We start from the raw sequence: 22,956 nt of genomic DNA, 5'->3' as shown, positions 1-22,956 counted from the left end.
TTTTTCGAAATTGAAATATTAACGCGTGCCGCCGGGCACTTAAAAATCCTATCTAATGAACATGGTGAAATATTGAATTTTCGAAAAATTGAACTCATGTTCTAGGACTTCATGTGAACGTGTCAGGCTTTCCAGGGATTGGAGATGAGTATCTACGAAATAAAATCATATCAATAACTTTTATTTCCAAACCACCGTCACCCGCCCCGCAGCGCCCCAAACATGACCAAAAAATAAAGAAATACATTTTTACGTATTATTGTTACTCTTTAGCAATTTGGTCGTCTTTTTTAAACAAATAATTACTAATGGTACAATAAATTTTTTTGTTATTATCACTGAAAAAAGAATCTGGAGATGTCCGTTATGATATTTTATAGCATCTTCGAATTCAGTTTGTAAAAATTTTCATTTTTGTGGAAAAAATCCGGGGAAATTGTAAGTATCACATGCCCTTAACTAATCAAACTTGAATGACTCATAATCTTATTTATTTCATATGTACTTTGTTAGCTCAAAATTCTATATTTCTATCGAGAAAGACTGCTCAAGGGTTAATATATTGTCGACTCATATTGCAATTTCGCGCATTTTTGTTGCACTGCTGAGATTACCTTTGTAGCTTGCTTTGTGAAATTTATGAGTTGATTTGATTTACAGAGCACCGATATTCTAGATCGAATTTTCTGTCAGCAATTCATATTCGGCCACTTGTTCCAGCGTCAAACATCCAACTGTGTCAAATAATAATTTACAGCATCCAAATGGAAATCCGATAAACGTTTCATATACTCTTGATTTAATTTCTACTTCGAGTCATAAATATATTGTTAAGTTTAAAAAAAATCAGTTTTATACAACAGTTACTTCAAATTTAGATCCTGATTTTTATTTAATATTCACTGTAGCCTTTTAGTGAAACTTTATATACACTTTTATGTGAGCTTAAAGAAGCATAAAGACTGCAGCATTTCATTTTCTCTAATTTTTCTGTTAGAAACGAAGAGACTCATATTGTATAGATAGAGTGTTTTAAATTCCAACAAGGGGATACCGCCAACTGTGCGCTTTTCCGCCGTTTTTTCAGGGGAAAAAGTTATATATAATTTATATACATGTAGTGGAGAAAACACTATATGTAAACTATATATAACTTATTCACCTGGTACGAGAAAATTAATTTTGAGATATTCATTACATGCTATATAGAGTTTGGCCAAAAACAACTCTCATCGGCCAATTCTTCTACTGGATTCACTTGTTAATTTGTCAAGATATTTATAAAAATAATTTCATTTATTAATTTTTTTAAATTTTGCAAATTAATAATTTTTTCAATGATGCTTAATAATTATATTTAAACTTAGAAATATATATGAATTATCGTTTTGAACGAAAAATTGCACTTCCAATTTGAAATGTAATTTGTAATCAATGAAAACAATTATTAACATTTTTTCCAAACAAATTTGTTTGTGGAAAAGATACTGAAATTAAGAGGATTCAGCTTTTTCCGTGAAAAGGCATTACAATCATTATTATTATTAGTAGTAGAATTTTTGAAATCATTGAAGTATATTAGACTTATAAATATTTTAATAAATAATAAAATAAAAATTACAGGTAGATGGGAATTATTGTTTTTCGCCAAATTCCAGAAGTCATGTGGCGAGTTTCTTGAAAACGGCGAAGACGCGCATATTATTGCTTTGGAAAATTATAATACTCATAAGCTTCCATTCAAAAAATGTTGAACCGAAGCTAAAATTTATCATTTTCAGTCTGCCCTTGTCGATCAAAGAACACCTTAAATTGGAAGCCCTCGTTTCTTTCCTGCCTTTAATAGGATAAGATCCATCTTTTTTATTCGGCGAAACTTCCAGTGACTTCATGGTAACACGCAGATGCAAAAGGTTTTTTTTTATTGAGGAGCTCATTTAAAAGTTTTTAGGGCAATAGTGAAGCTATATAGAAACGTTTTCCTCGTGTTTACTTTTGACGTGGATTAATGATTATTCAAACACCTTCAAAACTTAGCCTCCGTCGCAACCTTGGATTATTACTAAAAGAATCTTTGACTATTGCCTAGTGCCTTAAATTGGTAAAAGATCCCATAAATTGTAACAGGGTCGTTTAAAAAAGTGACTCTATTTCTAGTTTTTCCTTCAAAAAATACCCTCGACATTATTTATTCATTTAAGTTCTTAGAATTTAGAGCTTTATAATCTAATTGCAGATTTTTCTATGTCTAATAAAGCTCTGTTTTTCTTGTTTCAGATTGCGCAGGCTGCAATATTTCCAGAAGAAGATTCTTACGGTGAGTGAAAAAAGCTATTTAAATTAATCTTAAATGTATTTTGTTTCACTAACACAAAAAAATTAAATACATGAGATATGAGGCGCTACAGTGATCTTAAATGGTTGGTAAACCGAAAGTTTTTATTCAGATGCAGTTACGCGGCTGCAAACCTTGTAGAATTTATTTGTCTAGCCCACAGCCGTAAAAGTTTTCCACAGGGATTTACTGGAGGTAAACCAGAGTACCAGAACTAGAGTTGTGACCTATCCTTGAAATATCATTTACGTACGCTTTCCTGTATTCTCCTTTTTTGAAAATTGAATTAAATTAAAATTTTCCGAATCTCTTACCACGTGATAACGTGATAAAATGTACATTTATTTCCATAAATTACTGGTTGAAATCATTTCAAATGAGAATGCAGAATTTATTGGAGGTGAAGAAGACTAAGATATACAAAAAGGATAGCAATTAATTAAAAAATGTCTAAGATTTTTAAATTTAAATTAATCAATTTTAAAAGTTCTTCGTTTCAAAATTTTATTTTTTCAAAACCCTGCCATTCAAAATGGTTCATTTCCTTTGTGAACAAGGTTTTTAAACGGTGAAAAATTATGTACAATTGGAAAATAATAGTTTTGTTGTTTGAAGATTTAAACATAAATAAAAATACTTGCTAAACCTTTTCATTTTTATATTAATTAACATTTTTAGCATTTGCTGACCATTATTATCAAGAAGATCTTAGATCATTTTTAGCACGGACTTGAACTAATTTATCATATGACAAAAATCATAACAGGCTTCAGATTTCTCTGGCGGAACCCCATGTGAAATAAATGTTAAGTTGAGTTCTGTCGTATCACATAATAAAGAGCTTATTTAATGCCCCATTGCCAAATTTAGTGCTCGACTATTTTTTTCAACAGGAGGTTACGCTAGATTAACGTTAAGCTGCCGGAACCCCATGTGAAATAAACGTTGAATCGAGTTCTATCCTATCACATAATTAAAATCTCATTTAATTCTCTCCAAAATCACCAAAAATTATTTGCCAAAAGCCACCCCTAATACTGAAAAACTACCCTTAATATAAATTAAGGGCTGATTTAATGCTCATTTAATGCCTGATAGCCAAATTTAATGCTCCACTATTTTTTTTAAACCGATGGTTACGCTAGCTTAACGTTAAGCTGACGGAACCTCATGTGAAATAAACATTGAACCGAGTACTATCATATGACATAATTAAAGGCTCATTGAATGCTCTCTAAAAACACCAAAAATTATTTTCCAAAAGCCACCCCTAATACTGAAAAACCACCCTCAATATAAAGTATGCACAAATTGTAAATCGCTCCATACTATAATTAAGGGCTCATTTAATGCTTATTTAATGCCCAATTTTTCCAAATTTAATGCTCTACTATTTTTTTTTAATCGGGGGTTACGCTAGCTTGACGTTAAGCTGGCGGAACCCTATTTGAAAGAAACGTTCAATCGAGTTCTGTCCTATCAAATAATGAACGGTTCATTTAATGCTCTCCAAAACCACTAATTATTTATATTATTTATAAATGGTAAATCTGTCCATATCCTATTTAAGGGCCCATTAAAGGCTAATTTTATGCCTTTTAAACAATTATAATCCTCTACTTTTGAAAAAAAGAGGGATTATGCTGGCTGAACGCTAAGGCGATACGCGAAAATATGGCAAGTATTGACTCTTAACTTTTTTAATACCGCATACTGTCTAAATTTCAATTATTGAGATTTTAATCATTTTCAGCGAACATCCTTACAGATTTTAATTATGTCTACGTCTCTTACTGGTTAGAATGTAGAGAATAATTAAGGACTCACTTATTATTAAAAACCAGGTGTTACGCTGGCTTAACGGTAAGCTGACGTAACCCCTGTTTTGAAACAAATATTGAAGCATTAAATTTGGCTATGGGACATTAAATGAGCCCTTAATTATAGTATGGTCAGATTTACAATTTGTGCATAATTTATATTAAGGGTGGTTTTTCAGTATTAGGCGTGGCTTTTGGAAAATAATTTTTAGTGGTTTTGGAGAGCATTAAATGAGCCTTCAATTATCTGATACAATAGAACTCAATTAAACGTTTATTTCACATGGGGTTCTGTCAGCTTAACGTTAAGCTAGCGTAACCCCCGGTTTTCTTTAAATAGTGGAGCATTAAATTTGGCAATGGGGCATGAAATGAACATTAAATGAGCCCTTAATTATAGTATGATCAGATTTACAATTTGTGCATAATTTATATTAAGGGTGGGCTTTCAGTATTAGGGGTGGCTTTTGGAAAATAATTTTTCGTGGTTTTAGAGAGCATTAAATGAGCCTTTAATTATGTGATAGGACAGAACTTAATTCCACGTTTATATCCCATGAGGTTCCGTCAGCTTAACGTTAAACTAGTGTATCCCCCGCTTAAAAAAAATAGTGGAGCATCAAATTTGGCAATGGGGCATTAAATGAGCATTAAATGTGCCCTTAATTATAGTATGGTCAGATTTACAATTTCTGTATAATTTATATTAAGGGTGGGTTTTTTGTGTTAGGGGTGGCTTTTTGAAAATAATTTTTGATGGTTTTGGAGAGCATTAAATGAGCCTTTAATTATGTGATAGCATAAGACTCGATTCAACTTTTATTTCACATAGGGTTCCGTCAGCTTAACGTTAAGCTAGCCTAACCCCCGGTTTAAAATAAAAACAGTGGAGCATTAAATTTGGCAATATCACATTAAATGAACATTAAATAAGCCCTTAATTATGTGATAGGACGTAACTCGATTTAACATTTATTTCCCATGGGGTTCCGCCAGCTGAACGTTAAGCTAGTGTAGTATCAAAATTATCAATGTTTAGCTTAAGCCCGACTTCAAAGTAGAGTCTATAACGTGCCGTAGATTTTTAGAGAGTGTATGTGCAAGAATTCATAACATCACGTCGACCACAATGCGATACATGTAGTATAAACATCCTGGCTTTTGGCGTATCATGATCTTGCTGGGAGACCAGTGTTGCGACGATACTAAGACGATTAAGACGTGTTCACTCATTTATTCTGTTTCTCATCTTATTATTTTCTAATCGTTTATGTTATCTGAATAAACAGAAATCTTTACACTAATCTGGAAATCCTTATTATAAATCCCACACTAGTGTAACCCCTGTTTTTTTAGCGACCTTTTGCTTCATCGCGTTGCACGGCCCTCTACAGTTCATGTGCGCAGAAGAAAGTGCGCGAATTATTGTTGACTAGGAAAAACTGTACATATAAAAAATTCGCCTTCATTTTTACACGAATAGCAAGGTGGTGATTTTATTTCAGGGAGAAAATTCCCGGTCATTTCCAGGCGTTTTTCGGTTCACAACAATTTTTGACGCTCATTGTGATTCGAACATTCGAACTCTTAATCTAAAAATGTTTTCACTTGAAGTTAGGAAAGCTGAGATTCAAATGAAGAAACTCAAAGAGGAACAATTTTGAATTTTTAACTTTCAAAATTAACGTTTAAATTTTTTTATTAAAATTCTCAATAATTTACGCTTACAAAATGGAAGCTTCTGACACATTTCAAGTGACATTTTTTTAATTAAATGCCGTTAAGTTGCGAAATTAAAAAATTTAAACTTTTAAAAGTTGTACAGTTCTAAGATTCTAAATTTTTTAAATCTTAGATGTCATATTCAATTCGGAAACAATAAAAATTGATCGATTATAATTTTTTCAACGAAAGATTCTTAATATTAGAATATAAATGAATTTTATTTTAAGTCGTAATAAATGAACAATTGTTAAATTGTTATTCATATATTAAAACTTGTGTTTCTTTTGAAATATTCTTCTAAAACTTTTTAAAAATTAAAAAATGATTTAAAATTTTCCCAGATACCTTAAGAAAATTGCTATATTATCTTTGAACCTGTAAAAAATCTTAAAACGCTTAAAAATGTTGTAAACTCTACATTTTGCTTGAAGCGTTTTGAAATAAGTTCAATTTACAACTTAGTTCTTAAATTTGTACAAAATTTCTAAATATTTATGAAAATTATTCATCATTTTTCTAAAATTATCTAAAAATATTTTTTTTAATTGCCTTTAAATCTTACAGATTCTTTTTTGGTGATCTTGAAAATCCTTTCAAATTGTTAAAAAAATTCTCTTGAAATTAATTATTTAAATAACAAATCAATTTCAATTTTTCTCAAAAATCTCAATAATTGTTGTTATCCTTTTTGAATCCTTTTAAAACGCTCAAAAACCTTCTAAACTTTTGGTTTAAAATCTTCAAAAATCTAAAAATAAAATTTAAATCCTTTCAGGTTTTAGATTATTTTTCAGTCGTCTCAAAACCTTTATATATCTCTTAAAGTCATTTGAATGTTTCTAAATTAATAATCAGTTTATTTTTATTTATTCATCAACATTTTCTTCTTTTTTTGTAATCGTTCCAAATATTCTATTGAAATTAATTTTTTCAAAATGAAACATTTTCAATTTTCACAGGAATTTCGATAAATTGTAATTATTATCTCAAACCATTTTAAAATCCTTGAATGGCATAACAAAATTCTATTTTAATCTTCACAAATTTATGTTTTGTTCTAAATTCTTTGAAATCTTTTTAAGTTTTAAATCCAGTTGGAATATTTTTTAAACTTCTAAATTTAAAACGTGAAAAAAAACATACGTTAAAAACTTACGCGAATTTTCGAAAATTAATAATTGTACAATTGTTAGTTATGTATCAAAATTGAACAATTTTATTTGCAAATTAAATAAGTTAAAAATAGAACAACTAAAATTGTGATCTTCCAACTTTAAATTTAGTCGTCTGAAAGGATCCCACAGCAAATGTACATGAAATAGCTTCGGTCGATTTTGATTAAACTTCGTAAAATTGTAGTTCTCAATGTCTCGATCAAAAGTGTTATGGGGCACAAGTCCGCAAATGGACAGTTTTCAAGTTATAGAGGGTTAAACGTCCAACCCTTTTAAGAAACATTAACAAATATCTCGAAAACTGCAGCTCTGCGGAAAAAATGTTCCCTATGAAAGTTATTGGGCTCTAACGGGGAAATGCAAAAAAAGTCATGGTCTTAAGACACAGGTCATTTTTCAAGGTCATTCAATGTGAACTTGTCATTTATTGCTAATATTTAGCCAATAAAAACAAGATACGAAGAAGAAATCAATATAGAACCCATAAAGGCAAGAAATGAAAATGACTTAGTCAACAGCCAGCCAATGGAGGCATGTCATGAGTGCGATTTAGTCATTATCTAGCCAATGAAGGCCAGAGGTGAGCGAGATTTAGTCATTATTTAGCCAATGAAGGCAAGATTTGTCTAGGATTTTGTCAATATCTAGCCAATGAAGGCATAAAATGAGTTTGATTTAGGCAATATCCGGCCAATGAAGGCAAGTCATGAGTGCGATTTAGTCATTATCTAGCCAATGAAGGCAAGAATTCGCTTTCCATCACAAAGACTGATTCAGACCATAAATGACGCAGGAAGTCAATTACCAGGAAGAGATATTCAGTTACCAGAAGTTGCCTTCATTGGCTAGAATCGACGACATCCTGGTCATCTCTTGCCTTCATTGGCTAGATAATGACTAAATCTCGGTCATGTCTTGCCTTCATTGGCCGGGTATTGTCTAAGTCAAGTTCATTTCATGCCTTCATTGGCTAGATATTGACAACATCCTGTACAAATCTTGCCTTCATTGGCTAGATAATGACTAAATCTCGCTCATGTCTTGCCTTCATTCGCTAGATAATGACTAAATCGCACGTATGACTTGCCTCCATTGGCTGGCTGTTGACTAAGTCATTCTCATTTCTTGCCTTTATGGGTTTTATATTGATTTCATCTTCATACCCTGTCTTTATTGACTGGATATTAGCAATAAATGACAAGTTCACATTGAATGATCTTGAAAAATGACCTGTGTCTTAAGGCCATAACTTTCTTTGCATTTCCCCGTTAGAGCCCAATACCCTTCATAGGGAACATTTTTTTCGCAGAGCTGCAGTTTTCGAGATATTTGGTAATGTTTCTTAAAAGGATTGGATGTTTAACCATCTATAACTCGAAAACTGTCCATTTTCGGACTTTGTGCCCCATAACACTTTTGATCGAGACATTGAGCACTACAATTTTACGAAGTTTAATCAAAATCGACCGAAAGCCATTTCATGTACATTTGCTGTGGGATACTTTTAACTATTCAAGGCTCTCTATTTAAAAAAATTCAGTTTCAAGTCATTCAAGTAAAATTCATCATTCAAAATCTTATTTTTTAAATAGTTTATTAGCTTCTACTTAAACTGTTTGTTTCACTGAATCCCACGTGAAGCCTTCTCTCTACTGTAAATATCACACAGGAAGTGGATTAACGTGTCAGATCCTAGGAAAGCTTAATGCACGACTCGAGTAGCACATTTCGCAAAACAAGACGTGTGTATCTCTGGTACTTCTAATCACATCACCCGTTTGGATCTTGAAAATGTTGGAAATTGTGAGAAGCTCTTAAAGAGGCAATCCACCTGACTCAGGGCGGTGGACTCGTCTAGTTATCTAAAAGGGTAAACTTTGCCGATGCTGGTGCAGGGCAGAAACGTCAACACTTCCCAGCCTTCCTTGTCCGTTCAGTCTTTGCTTGGCAAACACTTTCCAAGGAGATATTTCACTAAAAAGATGAGCAATACATAGAGACCGCTTTCATGCTTTATTACATCTAGATAAGAAGAAAAAAAAGATACACCTGAATACCAATTAACATTTTCTTCACTCCTAAAATTACACTAGAAAGATTATTCAACTTGTCCTAATTTTCAAGGGCATAAATTTTTAGGTAAAGGGAAGTGGAGAAAATGTTAATTGTTTTCAAAAAGTCAAAATATTTTCAATTTCAATATATACATAAATCATATGTAGGAGTCAGTTTACCAAGAAGAATGTCATCTGTGAATTGTATAAAAGTCGCCTTCACATGTACATTTATCATATATGTATTTGATTTATTTACTAGAAAAGAACGAAAGACAAGTCGGCAGCATTGTTTTTACTCCTGGACTCCTTTAATTACACTCTAAGATGTATTTCTTTCCTGCACATAAATTTCTAATTTTTTTGCAAGGAAATAAAAGACACTGCTCCCATCTTGAATCTATATATGTTAGAACTTGTGCTTTTACCTGTCTTACATCTCAAGTTTTTTCTAGGGGCTGCCGTGTATATTTCTTCCACACTTGCCCTCTAAACGTTACACGCCGACGTTTAAAGTGAAGTACATTTTACGACGCCGAGTATTACGACTTGCTCTTCGGTACAGTGCTCACGGTGCACATATGTATACAATGTATACTCATATACGAAGTTGCAGAGCTATTATAATATTCTGTTACTGGGACATTTTTATTTTGATTCGGGTGAAAGTCAGTTTTTTGACAAACTTTTGTTAGATATATGTAAACGTCATGTTGCAAAATAGGGAATCAGAATAGAAAAAAAAAAGTTTTTTTGACAACTTTAACTAATTCTATAAGTAGAGAAAATAATAGAAAAGTTTTGATATGTTTGTTGTGGATATGGAAAAAATAAATGTATTAATAAATTATAGGGGGTCCGCGGGGTATCACATCTCGTGAAGGTGCACGGTAAAAAAAATTGAGCTGTGACAGCGATATTATTCCTTACTAGTAGTCTTGCGCGCGCCTATTTATCCTTTTATAAACAAAAATAAATGAAAAGCCTATCTTTTCTATGTTATACATATTTAATGAATGTTACAAAATATTAGTATGAAATAATACAAGACATCAAGGGACGAGTTCTGTATCTGAAACTATAATTAATCTTTTATAATAGGATTTCAACAAATTCTTTATTTTTAGGTAGAAAATAAACTATTTAATTCCAAATGAACTTTTTTTTATTAAAGATTAATTTACATCTAATATTGATGAATAGCATTTACTATGATTTTGTAGCTTACGTTGATGATAATCATATTCTTTAAATAATGAACTTTGCATTTTTACACCACAATTTTGATAAATCAATTTAGTGTAATTTTTGAACGCGCATTGTAATAATAAACAATGATCTTATATGTTGAAAAACACATGTAATAAGCTTGTTGCCACTTGGTAAACTCTTCCCTGAAAATCTTTGTTAAGTCTCCCCAAAATTAGTTCATGCATTCAATGTCATAAAACTTTTAGTAATAACTGTTTTATTATTCCGATTTATACCAAATCATTACACTACTTTGTAAGGCAAATTTTTGCCAATTTTCGATTATCGGGCTTTGTTAAGTCTCCCACTTTCCCCTGGACTTATCACATTAAAGTTTATGAAAAACATGAATATTTTGTATAAAATTAAAATAATAATTATTATATTTCAAATTACATTGAAATTCATGAAATATTGTATTCAAAATAACACTTTCAACAAATAACTATTTGAAAAATTATCATGTGGGGTGAAGGTGTTGTAAAAAATTTGGTTGATGGTGGTAGATGGAGGGTCAAGGTGTTATAACTGTTTTACAGAAAAATAGTCTTTTGACCTAAAAGTCTAAGAAGTGGGATAAATTTTTTTATTTCCTAACTGGCAATTCTTTATTTGTTTAAAATTCATAAATTTAGTTAAAAATTCATCTCTTTCGTTAAAAAATTTTACAACGCATCTCTTGGCAGCATCTACATTCGTTGAAATATCAAATATTACATTTTCTATCTAAAATTCATATTTGCAGGTTAAAAAGTCAACTACTTTCTTAAAAATTTACATGCTAGTTCGAAAATTTAACTCTGGTTAAAAATTTAAATATTTTGTTGAAAATCTTTTCTTTTTGTTTTAAGATATCCACCACTATGTATTCATTGAGAATTCTTTTTTTTTAATGCAATTTAACCAAGTAGTCGAATGCAAACAAAAAATACAAATTTTAAATAAAATAACTGAGTCCTCAACAAAGGAGCTTTAACAAAAGATAATTCACAACTACCAAATTACAGTTGTAGATGTATATATGCATATATTATCGAGCGCAAAGCTTTAGAACGAACAAAGGAAAAAGAAAAATATCTACAAAATTGTTGAGTTTTCCACCCAAAAAGGCATGTTTTGAAAAGCAGTTGAATTTTCAACTTAAACGGATACATTTTCATTGTGTTCATGTTCAGTAAGAAAATCAAGTTTCTACACAAAGAGATGAGTTTTTAGCCAGGAAACAATTTTAGTCAAGACATAAAAGAAATGCATCTAAATTGTTGAACATTTTCAACAAAAATTTTTTTAAAAACTGTTCCCTTATAGTTTAAAAATCAAGTAATTGATTCAAAATTTGTCTTTTCTGTAAAACATTAATCTTCTTGGTTAAAAATTAATCTTTTGAACATAGAATTTTTTTATGACGAAAAAATAGTTTTCTTAAAATTTAATCTAAAAACAATAAAATTTCCTTCCTGATCGATTCAAAGACTTGAATTGCAGAATCTGCCTAATGGTAAATGGATTCGATCTCCTTTGAAATAATTTTTATAACAATTTTTTTTTGAAAATTAATTTTTTTAATAGAAAATTAAACTATGACATTTTTGGTGAAAAAGTAATTTTTTAAATTAAAGTTTAATCTTTTTACTTAAAAATCTAACTAATTGTTTAAAAATTTATGGATTTTGATAAAAATTCGTCTTTTTTAGTATAAAATTAATCTTCATGTTTGAAAATTCTTCTTGCTGATTTAGGATTCAACCATTTTTCTGACAATTCTTTTTTTTCAACATTAATTTATTGAAGTGAAAATTCAACTTTCCATTTTTGATTAAAAACGTATTGATATTTTTAATTGCAATCTATTTTGGTAGAGAACTCAGCTTTATTTTTAATTGCACTTCTTTAAGTTGAGCATTATTTTTTTAACTAAAAACTGAACTATTTAATTTTTCGTTGAATATTAAGTTCATAATTGAGGCTTCATCTGTTTCGGTTCAAAACGAACCAAATTTCTTTTTTATTACTAATTTTTATAATGATAAATTCTACTTATATTACTTTTGGTTAAAAATGATATTTTTTTAGATAAAAATCATAAATTTGTTTGAAACTTTCTAGATTTTGTAGAAACGTAATATTATTGGTTGAAGATTAATATTTTTTATTAAGGATTGAGTTATTTAAAAAAAAACCTTTTCAGTTTGTCAAAAACAAATTTCTTCAAAGGAAATTTCGATTCTACTATTTTTGGTTGAAAATTGATCTTTTGTATTTAATGATTAAATTTGTTTAATTTTTATGTTTTGGTAAAAAATTAATCCTTTTGGTTTAAAATCGACCTTATTTCGTCAAAGATTGAACTATTTGGAAATAAATTTATCTGTTTTGATGCAGTATTTAGAAATTCGAAATTTTGTTGAACATTCGTTATTTTTGGTAGAAAAATAAACTTCATAATTGAAATTTCATCTTTGTTTCGAGGACTCTATTATTACATGAAAAATTCGTTTTTTGGTGAAAAACTAATTTCTTTAAGAGAAAAGTCGATTATACCATTTTTGATAGAAAAATGATATTTAAAAAAAAATGGATCTTTTTTGTTAAAAATATAATTTTTTTTATACCGTCTTTTTAAACAGGGAAATTAATCTTCGCGGTTGAAAATTCATCTTCTTCAATGAGGGTTCAATTATAATTTTTTTGAAAATTCCTTCATAGTTAGTCAAAAATTAATTTACGTAAAATAAAATTGGATTATATCATTTTTGGTAGAAAATTGATATTTGAAATTAAAAATTAATCTTTTTTAGTTGAAAATTCAACCCTTTGGTTTGAAAACGAACATATTTCGATGAAAATTCGTTATTCCGGTAGGAAATTAGTCTACTCGTTTGAAAATTCATCTTTGTGATTAGAAACAAAACTATTAAGTTTCACATTCCTTTTTTTTTTGTTAAAAATTAAATTCTTTAACTAAAAATTTAACTCTCCCACTTTCGGTAAAAAATTGAAATTTTGAATTACAAATTGATATTTTTGTGTTAAATAATCAATTATTGGTTTCAAACATCGTCTTTTTTTATATAAAATTAATATTCTTGGTTGAAAATTCATCTGTTTGTTTGAAACTTCAACTATGTATTAATGTCTAAGGAAAATTTTCATTATACCATTGTTGGTTAAAAACTAATCGTCTTTTGTAGAGAATTAATTTTATGGGTAAAAAATTAATCTGTTTTATATTATTTTTAACATATATGTCCAAATTCGACTTTTTATTGTTTTATATGGGAAAAAACGTCTTGCATAATTGACTATAAAATAATTTTTATCGCTGAGAGATTCTGCTAAATAATTTATGGAATCTGCTTGATTTTAAGTGAATTCTATCTTATTCTAAATACTTTGTATAATATTGTTCTTGGATTGAAAATTAATTTAGTTCAAAACAATTTACATCTGTATAAGGTTTCTTACAATTTATAATAATAAATTTTGTACAAACAGATCATCTGAAAAATAACAAAAAAGGAATAAAATAATAAAAAATTTAATATAATTACAAATACATCACTGAAAAAATCATTTCTAAACAACTTTTTCGATTGAAAATGGTTTCATTCAATAAAAAATTGATGACAAAACTTTTTCGATTACATTGGTATTGTTTTCTCATCAATTGCACTTCTTTAAAATAAAATAATGTTTTAAGATTACTGCAAAAATTATCAATAGTTCTTAATAAAATTAAACAAAATTTAAATTTAAAAATAAGTGATTTTCATTTTTTATTAGTTCACAACTAAAATATATATAAAAAAATACTGCTTCCAATTGTAAAACTGCGTACTTACAATATATTGTGTACTTTTCATAGATTTAATAAAATTCTCTGTTATAGGCCACCATGGTGTCTACTGTTTGGTGTCAAATTCATCTGTTTTAGTAAAAATTTGAAATAAGCTGTAGAAAATTTCATTTTTTTGATTGAATATTAACTTTTACAAACTAAAAACTGCATTATTCTATTTTTGTTTAAAATTTGATAGTTTTTATTGAACCTTGATCTTTTTTAGTTAAAAGTGGAATTATTTGTTTGAAAATTTATGCATTTTGTTGAAAAATTGTGTTTTTTGTTAGAAATATAAAACTGCATCCTTGAAAATTCATCTTTTTAATTGAGAATTCAACTATTTTGTTGAAAGTTCCTTTAAAGTTAGTCCAAAATTAATTTATGTAAGATAAAATTGGATTATATCATTTTTGGTAGAGAATTTATATTTAAAGTTAAAAAATGATCTTTTGTAGTTGAAAATTCAACCCTTTGGTTTGAAAATGCACATATTTAGCTGAAAATTCATTATTTCGGTAGGAAGTTAGCCCTCTCGTTTGAAAATTCATCTTTGTGATTGGGAACAAAACTATTAAGTTGCCCATTCCGTTTTTTTTCTTTTGTAAAAATTAAATTCTCTAACTGAAAATTTAACTATCCCGCTTTTGGTGGAATACTGAAATTTAGAATTAAAAATGGACATTTTTGGGTTGAAAATTCAATTATTTGTTTCAAATATCGTCTTTTTTATATAAAATTAATCTTCTTGGTTGAAAATACACCTGTTTGCTTGAAAGATCAACTAAGAATGTATAATCAAATGCATCTATTTTAGTAAAATTTCAATTAATTTGTTCAAAATTTAATTGTTTGTTGTTAAATATTAATTCTTTTAACTAAAAAGGAATTATCCTATTTTTGGTTTTATATCATTATATTTTTAATTAAAAATTTATCTTTGTTGTTGAAAACTCCACTATTTGTTTGAAAACTGATCTTTTTGATAAGGGTTTAACTATTTCGTTAAAAATTGATTAAAAATTGAACTGGACAATTTCAGGGTGAAAAATTATATTTTTAATTAAAAATTAATTTTTTCATTTGAAAATTCGTTTTTCTGGTAGAAAATTATTTTTCTTTGTTAAAATCTAATCATGTTTATTTAGGATTGAACTATTTTTTTAATTTTTTAAAATTTAATGTCTAAGGAAAATTTTAATTATATCATTGTTGGTTAAAAAATAATCTTTTTTTTGTAAATAATTAATGTTATAGGTAAAAAATTAATCTGTTTTTTATTACTCTTAGCATAGATGTCCAAATTCGACTTTTTTTGTCTCAGATCGGAAAAAAACTTCTTGCGTAATTTACTATAAAAGAATTTTAATTGCTAAGAGAATTTGCTAAATAATGTGTAGAACCTGCCTGGTTATAAGTAAATTCTATTTTATTCGAAATTCTTTTTATAATATTGTTCTTGTATTGAAAATTAATTTAGTTGATAATTATATTACTTGTTTAAAAAAATTTTGTTTAATTAAAAATTAATCGTTGTGATTAAAAATTCATCTTTTTTGTCAAAACTTTTACTATTTGGTGTCAAGTTCATCTGTTTTAATTAAAATTTTTAATAACCTTTAGAAAATTTCATTTTTTGGATTGAATATTAACTTTTATAAACTAAAAATTGCATTATTCTATTTTTGTTTAAAATTTGATATTTTTAATTGAAACTTCATCTTTTTAGTTAAAAATTATTTTATGGTTAAAGAATTAATCCGTTTTTTTATTATTCTTAACATAGATTTCCAAATCCCATTTTTTTGTCTGATATCAGAAGAAACGTCTTGCATAATTTACTTTAAAAAAATGTTAATCGCTGAAAGATTCTGCTATATAATGTGTAGAACCTGCCTGAATTTAAGTGAATTCTATATTATTAAAAATTAATCTTTGTGATTGAAATTTCATCTTTTTTGTTAAAACTTTTACTATTTGCTGTCAAATTCGCCTGTTTTGGTTAAAATTTTAAATAACCTGTAGAAAATTTCGTTTTTTTTATTGAATATTAAGTTTTATATACTAAAAACTGAATTATTCTATTTTTGTTTAAAATTTGATATTTTTATTGAAACTTGATTTTTTTAGTTAAAAATGGAATTATTTGTTTGAAAAGTCCCGTATTTTGTTGAAAATTTTTGTTTTTTGTTAGAAATATAAATATGAGGACCCGATACATCCATAAACCTGAACATAATTCATTCAATCCCACATTTCTTAAACCATATATTGTTTAGAAGCACATAAAACATTGGAAGCCTATGCATTTTATACAGCTGTTTTGTTGTAAAGTTGAAGTGCAAGGAGTTTAATGGTACTTTTCTGATATTGAGTAAAGTTAGTGTAACATCGGTGTACTTTTAGTTATAAGTTAATGTTTTAGTTATTATTTGCATTCAATATAAACATCAAGTATTATTCCTGTGATGCATCGAGTTTGTTATAAAATTTCATTGCTGATAAAAACTGCGGTAGCAACTTATTGAGATTTTGAGGTTGATATTACATTTTGCAATTCAAGAGCGAACTGCTCGTAGTAAACAAATTTATCAAAAAGACGTAAGATAAAAACATAAAAAGCTATTTTTTATTTTAATCCTGATTAAAATAGTTTCTGTTTTTTCACCAAACATTTTATAAATTTGAATGAAATCTTTGTGTAATTTGTAAGAAAAAATTCAGTAAAAGCTTAACTTTCTTAAAGTTTTTGTAGTGCATTTTCGTAACCTTTCATAGCAAAAAATAACATATGATAGACTTTTGTAGATATTTACGGAAAATTTACATTAAAGTGGCCAAAATTATCTAATTCTGCGACCAGCAGTTCGCTTTCGTATTCTAAAATTAATTCCTAACCTCAAAATTTCGAAAGTTGTTATCGCATTTTCCACCAGCAATGGACTTTAATAACAAACTCCATGCTTCATAGAAATATTACTTAATGTTAATTTTTATATTAATAACAAATAATAGCTTAAACATTAACTTGTAATAAAAAATATACTAACCTTACCGATAGAAATCTCACAGTATATGCTAAAGATTCTCAGGGCTCTGAGAAGCTCTGAGAAATCCTCCGCATGCACTCAGGTAGATATATTTAATGGTCCAGATAGCTCGTTCAAATGCTTTGAAGGCTTTAAAATGTTCTTTCCGAACTTGAAATAAAAATACGATCATAAATAACAAGCAGAGAGGCTTAAATTGAAATAAGAATTCGATCATAAATAACAAGCAGATACCCTGTATTGCGATTGCAGTGGTACGGATGGAAATGTGGTTGTAAATGAGAAGCGTTGATTAGTATTATCGACCTCGAAATTTGATTCGATTATATATACCAGGGATATCGTATAGTCAAACCCCTAATAAGTATAAATATAATAGGGATATTAAGAATAGGTGTCTGAAGCAATTATCGGAAGAGCGCTGGTGCATTATGGGAGCAGCGAAATAAAATGGGGATGGTCTAATCGGGAGCAGTGACAGTTCAGATTTACTTTGGACAATTAAACGCTTTTTACCACTTAAAATGTGCGCGAATGGTAATATTAAATGGGGTTTATGATGCGGTAATAATAATTTACATTTGCTTCGATTGTAGGCGATAACTATATTGAAATATCAAGAAACGTGATAAAAACAACAAACTTGACCACCAAATGCATTATACGGATTTCAGGGAAATTCATTTTCGCGATACCAGACGAAATATTGGCTACTGTAAGTTAATTTATTTCTATAACAACTAATTTTTTTTCTAATCTGAAGATAAAAAAATTAACTAAATGTTTAACTCTTCTAACTAAACGTTTTACCTAATCTAATCAGACACTTTCTTTGAGTTTAATATATTCTCGATTCACTCGTTCGCCTCAAAAAATTTTTTCTGTGTGATTAATTATGTATATACCAATAAATTATATGCACGATTGTACGTATTAACAAATTCTTGCTAAGGGCATATATTAGATACAAATACCTGCACTATGGATACTTTTCTGTATACTCATTTTGACAATGAAGATATTAGCACCTGACATATGTATTCACGATTCTTATGTTATTCGCTCTTAAGGTCATGTGACACTTATCCGATTTCTACCTTTCCGACATTTTTTTTGTCCATACCAATTCCACACGATATTATATATGGAGCTGAAAGTTTATGAAAATAGACAAAAAAGACTAAGGAACTTTTATGTACTTATACATTTTAATTATATCATTATATAATTATATCATGAGCGTAAAAAAGTATCAGTTTTGTAGCTGAGCATTTTGCGCCAGCGATCATTTCACTCTCGAAATGATAATGATCGATCCAACCGAATCATACTTTCAACGTCATTTGTCAAACGAAACTAAATGGGCACCAATTTTTGGCGCGGATGTTATAATGACATAACCTAACTGTTTTATCTTAACACGCACAAGATAAAAATTAACATTATTCGTTATTTTTTAAGTTTTGAAGTGCACAACACGGTCAGAAATAATAAAAATCCACCATGTGAGTTAAAGTACTTTAGGAACGGTCGGTCATTTTAGATTGAGTTGATACATGATCCCAAATCAAAAATTCACGGAGAAAAATGGATGGTCAAACTTAGATGGTCAAAATTTAGAGAGCCACGCAGTCTTTCTACATTGTCGAACGGCCCTTCTAAATTGTTTTCGACATGATTAAAAAGACTCTTATTTGATCGCCAGCCTGAATTTCATAAGAACATCAGACTCACTATCAGGGATAACTAATTACTAAGGTATCCTTTTCGGGATTGTCAATACGCACATATTGTTTTCACTAATTTTGAACGTCCATGAAGGAGCAGATAAGCCATCCCGTATGGTCAATTGCTTGATTTTTGCGCGTCAATGATGCGCGTGAAAATTTAAAGGGTTTCCCTAATTGGCTCCAATTAGCATAACGGACTCGTAGACCGCGTGGTGCCAAAGTGCTATCCGTTAAAAAAAAAAGTGTTTACCCACTATTCCCGTGTTAAGTGAGCGCATCTATTGAGGATTAATTTAAAATACCTTATTCTGTAAGTACCTGTTTTAAATACGATCCAGTCGAATGTCCGAGAAAATCAGATCGACCATTCGAGATTTCCAAACCAACCCTTCACAATGATCGGGTTAGCCAGCTCAAGATGACCGAGACGACGGTTCGAGACAATCGAGTCGACTCTCTGAGATTCTCAATTTGGACCTTTTGTTTTTACCTTCTGGAGATAGTCGTTTTAGCCATATTCAAGAGCTGCCCTATAGTCGACCCTGCAATATTGTCTATCTGCAAATTTAAATGGCCAAATAGGCCTTTCACTTTTCTCCGTGTTATCATCTCAAAAATCGATCATTTATCCCGACCGATCAAAATGCTCCGGATTTTGGTAAAAATTTTGTTTTATATGAAAATGAAATTAATTTTTGTGTAATTTTGAACATTTTTGTTGCTGTGTGACTAATTCATTATCTATTAAAAACTGATTACAATATTTTGGAAAGATGTGCACAAGAACGCCTGTATACTGGCGACTGATGCAATGATTCCAAGAACTGCCTGCCCACGTAGTTGCACAGCCGTGTGTCAGTGTGTGTCAGCCGTGTGCCATTGTGTGGCAGCGTCAGCAATGGGTCCCCATAAGTTCAAAATAGATTATTTACGTTTCCAATGACTGATTTAATGGAAAGGCCATTGCGAGACAATCCCCGAATCTTCCGTTATATCAGGAAAGCTTAACGAAATTTTGAGTTAAATGTATATACGTGCAGAAATTGCCCAACATATTTCCGGGTTCCGATCTGGGCCCGATCGGATTTTCCACATGTGGCCCCAAGGAGGCAGATGATGTGGCTCGCGTCAGAACCAGGTCGGGTCGGGTTAGGTTAGACAAGATTATGTCAAGTTTTCTGTTGTCGTCGTGATATTGTTTTTCTTTCATAGAACTTAAAGTGCCAAAAGCAAATAGTAAATCTCGAGTTCGCAATCACATAATTGTTGGTGAGATTTCTTATATCCGCAATAAAAGCAAAGGTAAGCTTTAATTCGCTAGAATCAACATCACAAATAATTTTTAGCTTCTGAAGATTTCCAGCAATGTATTCGAGAAAGCGTCGTCATTTTGAGGGAATTTACTATTTATGTGAATAAAACAATGTTTTCCGGCTTTTTAGAATTTTATATTTTGTTTGCTGATATTGTGAAAATAGAGATCACCTTATACCAAATGTATGAATTTCGGGATTAGTAACATTATAGATAAATGCCTCTTATATTTTCTTGAACATAAACTCACTTTTCAAATCGCACTCCACCGGCCACATGTGCATTGGTCGACCAAAAATCATTCAAAAGAATATTAAGAAGATTCAAAAATATTTAAAATTTGAACATTGTTTGTGATATAATGTATAATGATATATAATGTAAAATATTAAAAAAATGAAGTTTTGTAAAATATAGAGTTGAAAAAATATTAATATAAAAACTTTTGAAATTTTACTAATTATAGAAATAAAAAATTAAAGGGGCCATATCTGAACCAGATCGGGTCCCCATTTTTGATGCCGAGATCTGGGCCCGGTAGGGTAGGGCGTTTCATTTACGGTCTGGCGATTAGACAGATTACCCTATCGGGCCCACATTTTTCCCGATCGGGGCCAGACCGGCGCCACATCAAAATTTCTGCACGGAACATAATTGTACTAAAAATATGAATTATTTAACAAGAAAGCATATTAAGGAAAATTTACAATATTTTACGCACTGCAGGCAAATTTAAAAATGATACATTTTTAAGTATGTATATTGTAATCATTTTTATTATATGTGATAGACTACTAATTATTCAAACATATACTCGTACTGGGTGTCAAAGATTGGATGTCCATTATGTCCAAACCAAATGCATTTTTCTTTCCAATTAAACTTAAATGAAAAATCGATCTATATCCTAAGGTAGAATGTAAATTGTAGCATATAAGTTAACGCGTTTTTAATTGCAGGCTTAAAAATATAAATAATTCAGGTACTAAGTCCTAATAGTAATAAAAAGTATTTTACATTGAAATCAAATCGAACAATCACAAACTCTGTGCGTTCAAGGCCATATATTTAATCTTAAAGAAAAAAAAAAGTATGTTTCATATTAGACGGTTGCGCCGCCTAACTTGCTTCAAAACCACGCCGCCGCTTATTCGAATTCATCGCTGTCGGCGCGGCGGCGTATCGGCGCGCCAACGTAATCTTAGGTATATTTACATGGTAACGGATTTCTTGCCGCCGATTGATCCGGTGACTTTTGAAGTAAATGGATGTAAATCAAGCCCCGAATCAAAATTTGTCAAATCGTCGTCGTCGTTCAAAAGTCTGTCGGCGCAATCATCTATGTTTCATGCAATACAAATTAGCCTGATTTGAAATGAAACACTGCAACATTTGAAGGCAACAAATTTCAAATTATATTTCTTAACTTTTTCACCTGTCTGCTTGGACAGCTGAAGTTGTTTAAGAGTTCTCGTTCAATCACCGAAGTTAAGAAGTTGTTAGCTCGGTTTTAATCAGATGGGGGTTGTTTTTAGAATTTTCTAAGCTGCCTTTACTCTTAAACTATAATACTGATACTAACCATAATTATTGAACGTTTTATTTTACAGAAATAGCGTTCATCCATATATACTTTCAACTTGAAATTGAACAATATTAATTATAAACTATTCCATTTTTAATGTATTAATCTACTATATTATTCCATTTTTATTCTTATTGATTCTTACTTTTTTATTGTTTAATTTCTGATATATAAATTCGTTTACCTCTGTTTTGTGAAAGGAAAATAGCTTAATGGTATAATAAAATAATAAAAATAATGTTTTGCAGGAAAAATGATAAAAAGTTAAAAAATAAATCTTGAATGATCATAATAATAGTTTTAGATGAAGTTAGAGGTATCGCAAGATAAGCGTAATCTTTTCCTTCCTGAGCCATAAACTTAAAGGCCAATAAAATCAAAATCCCCATCACGCGATATAGCGACTAGCGCAATTTTAATTGACCTTTGCAGAATTGCATCGTGCAGATAATTCCCCAATGCCCGAGTTTGAATTTTTGATTTAACCCAGTTAATGATCTCTTAAGTTTAATGAACTTGAACTGCAACTGTTGTTAATCATACACTTCCTTATATAAAAAATTATAAGAATTTATAATAATTTTCCCAAGTTAGATACAAATCCATCTTAAATGAAGATATTTGTAAATTAATAGATCTCTTAAATACGAAATTCTCTTCAGGTTTAAATTTTCCTGCGCATATATAGTGGATTCAAATAAAATGTATACTTCGGAACCCGGTATCCGTCAACGAATTTTTATGAAATCTTTTGCCCTGTGTTGCTTCCCGTGTGGAAAAATCTTCTGGCGCTGGCCCGGCCCAGACCAGATTGTCTGGTTTCCAATCTTGACACTGGACAATCTGGTCAGCTGCTATTCATGGGCCAGTCGCCCACTATTTGGAGGCCGATTAGCCTCTGACTGTTTGTTTTGGATAAAAAATCATTCTTCACTATATGTGTATTTAGTTGATTAGCGAAAAACCTGGACCAGACCAAATTGTAAAAATGATTTGATGAAACAAATCAAACCTTTCTTCGACCGTTGATATTTATTGATTTCAAATTCTTTATGTCTTACGGTCCAATCGTAAATCGA

At 29.8% G+C, this 22,956-nt stretch overlaps 1 protein-coding gene across 7 annotated transcripts in view; it reads left to right on the top strand.

Annotated features, from left to right (window-relative positions):
* Nucleotides 1-22,956, top strand: part of LOC117175989 (mitogen-activated protein kinase-binding protein 1) — a 261,034-nt gene that overhangs the window by 27,745 nt on the left and 210,333 nt on the right. For all 7 annotated transcript variants that reach the window (XM_033365905.1, XM_033365902.1, XM_033365904.1 and 4 more), the window contains exon 2: nucleotides 2,278-2,317. The gene's annotated coding sequence lies outside the window, so the exon portion shown is untranslated. The remainder of the gene's footprint in view (nucleotides 1-2,277; nucleotides 2,318-22,956) is intronic.

The sequence above is a fragment of the Belonocnema kinseyi genome, chromosome 7 (genome assembly GCF_010883055.1).
Source record: "Belonocnema kinseyi isolate 2016_QV_RU_SX_M_011 chromosome 7, B_treatae_v1, whole genome shotgun sequence".
NCBI classification, from domain to species: domain Eukaryota; kingdom Metazoa; phylum Arthropoda; class Insecta; order Hymenoptera; family Cynipidae; genus Belonocnema; species Belonocnema kinseyi.
Note: the sequence above shows the minus strand (reverse complement) of the source record. Positions and strands in the feature narration are given on the sequence as shown.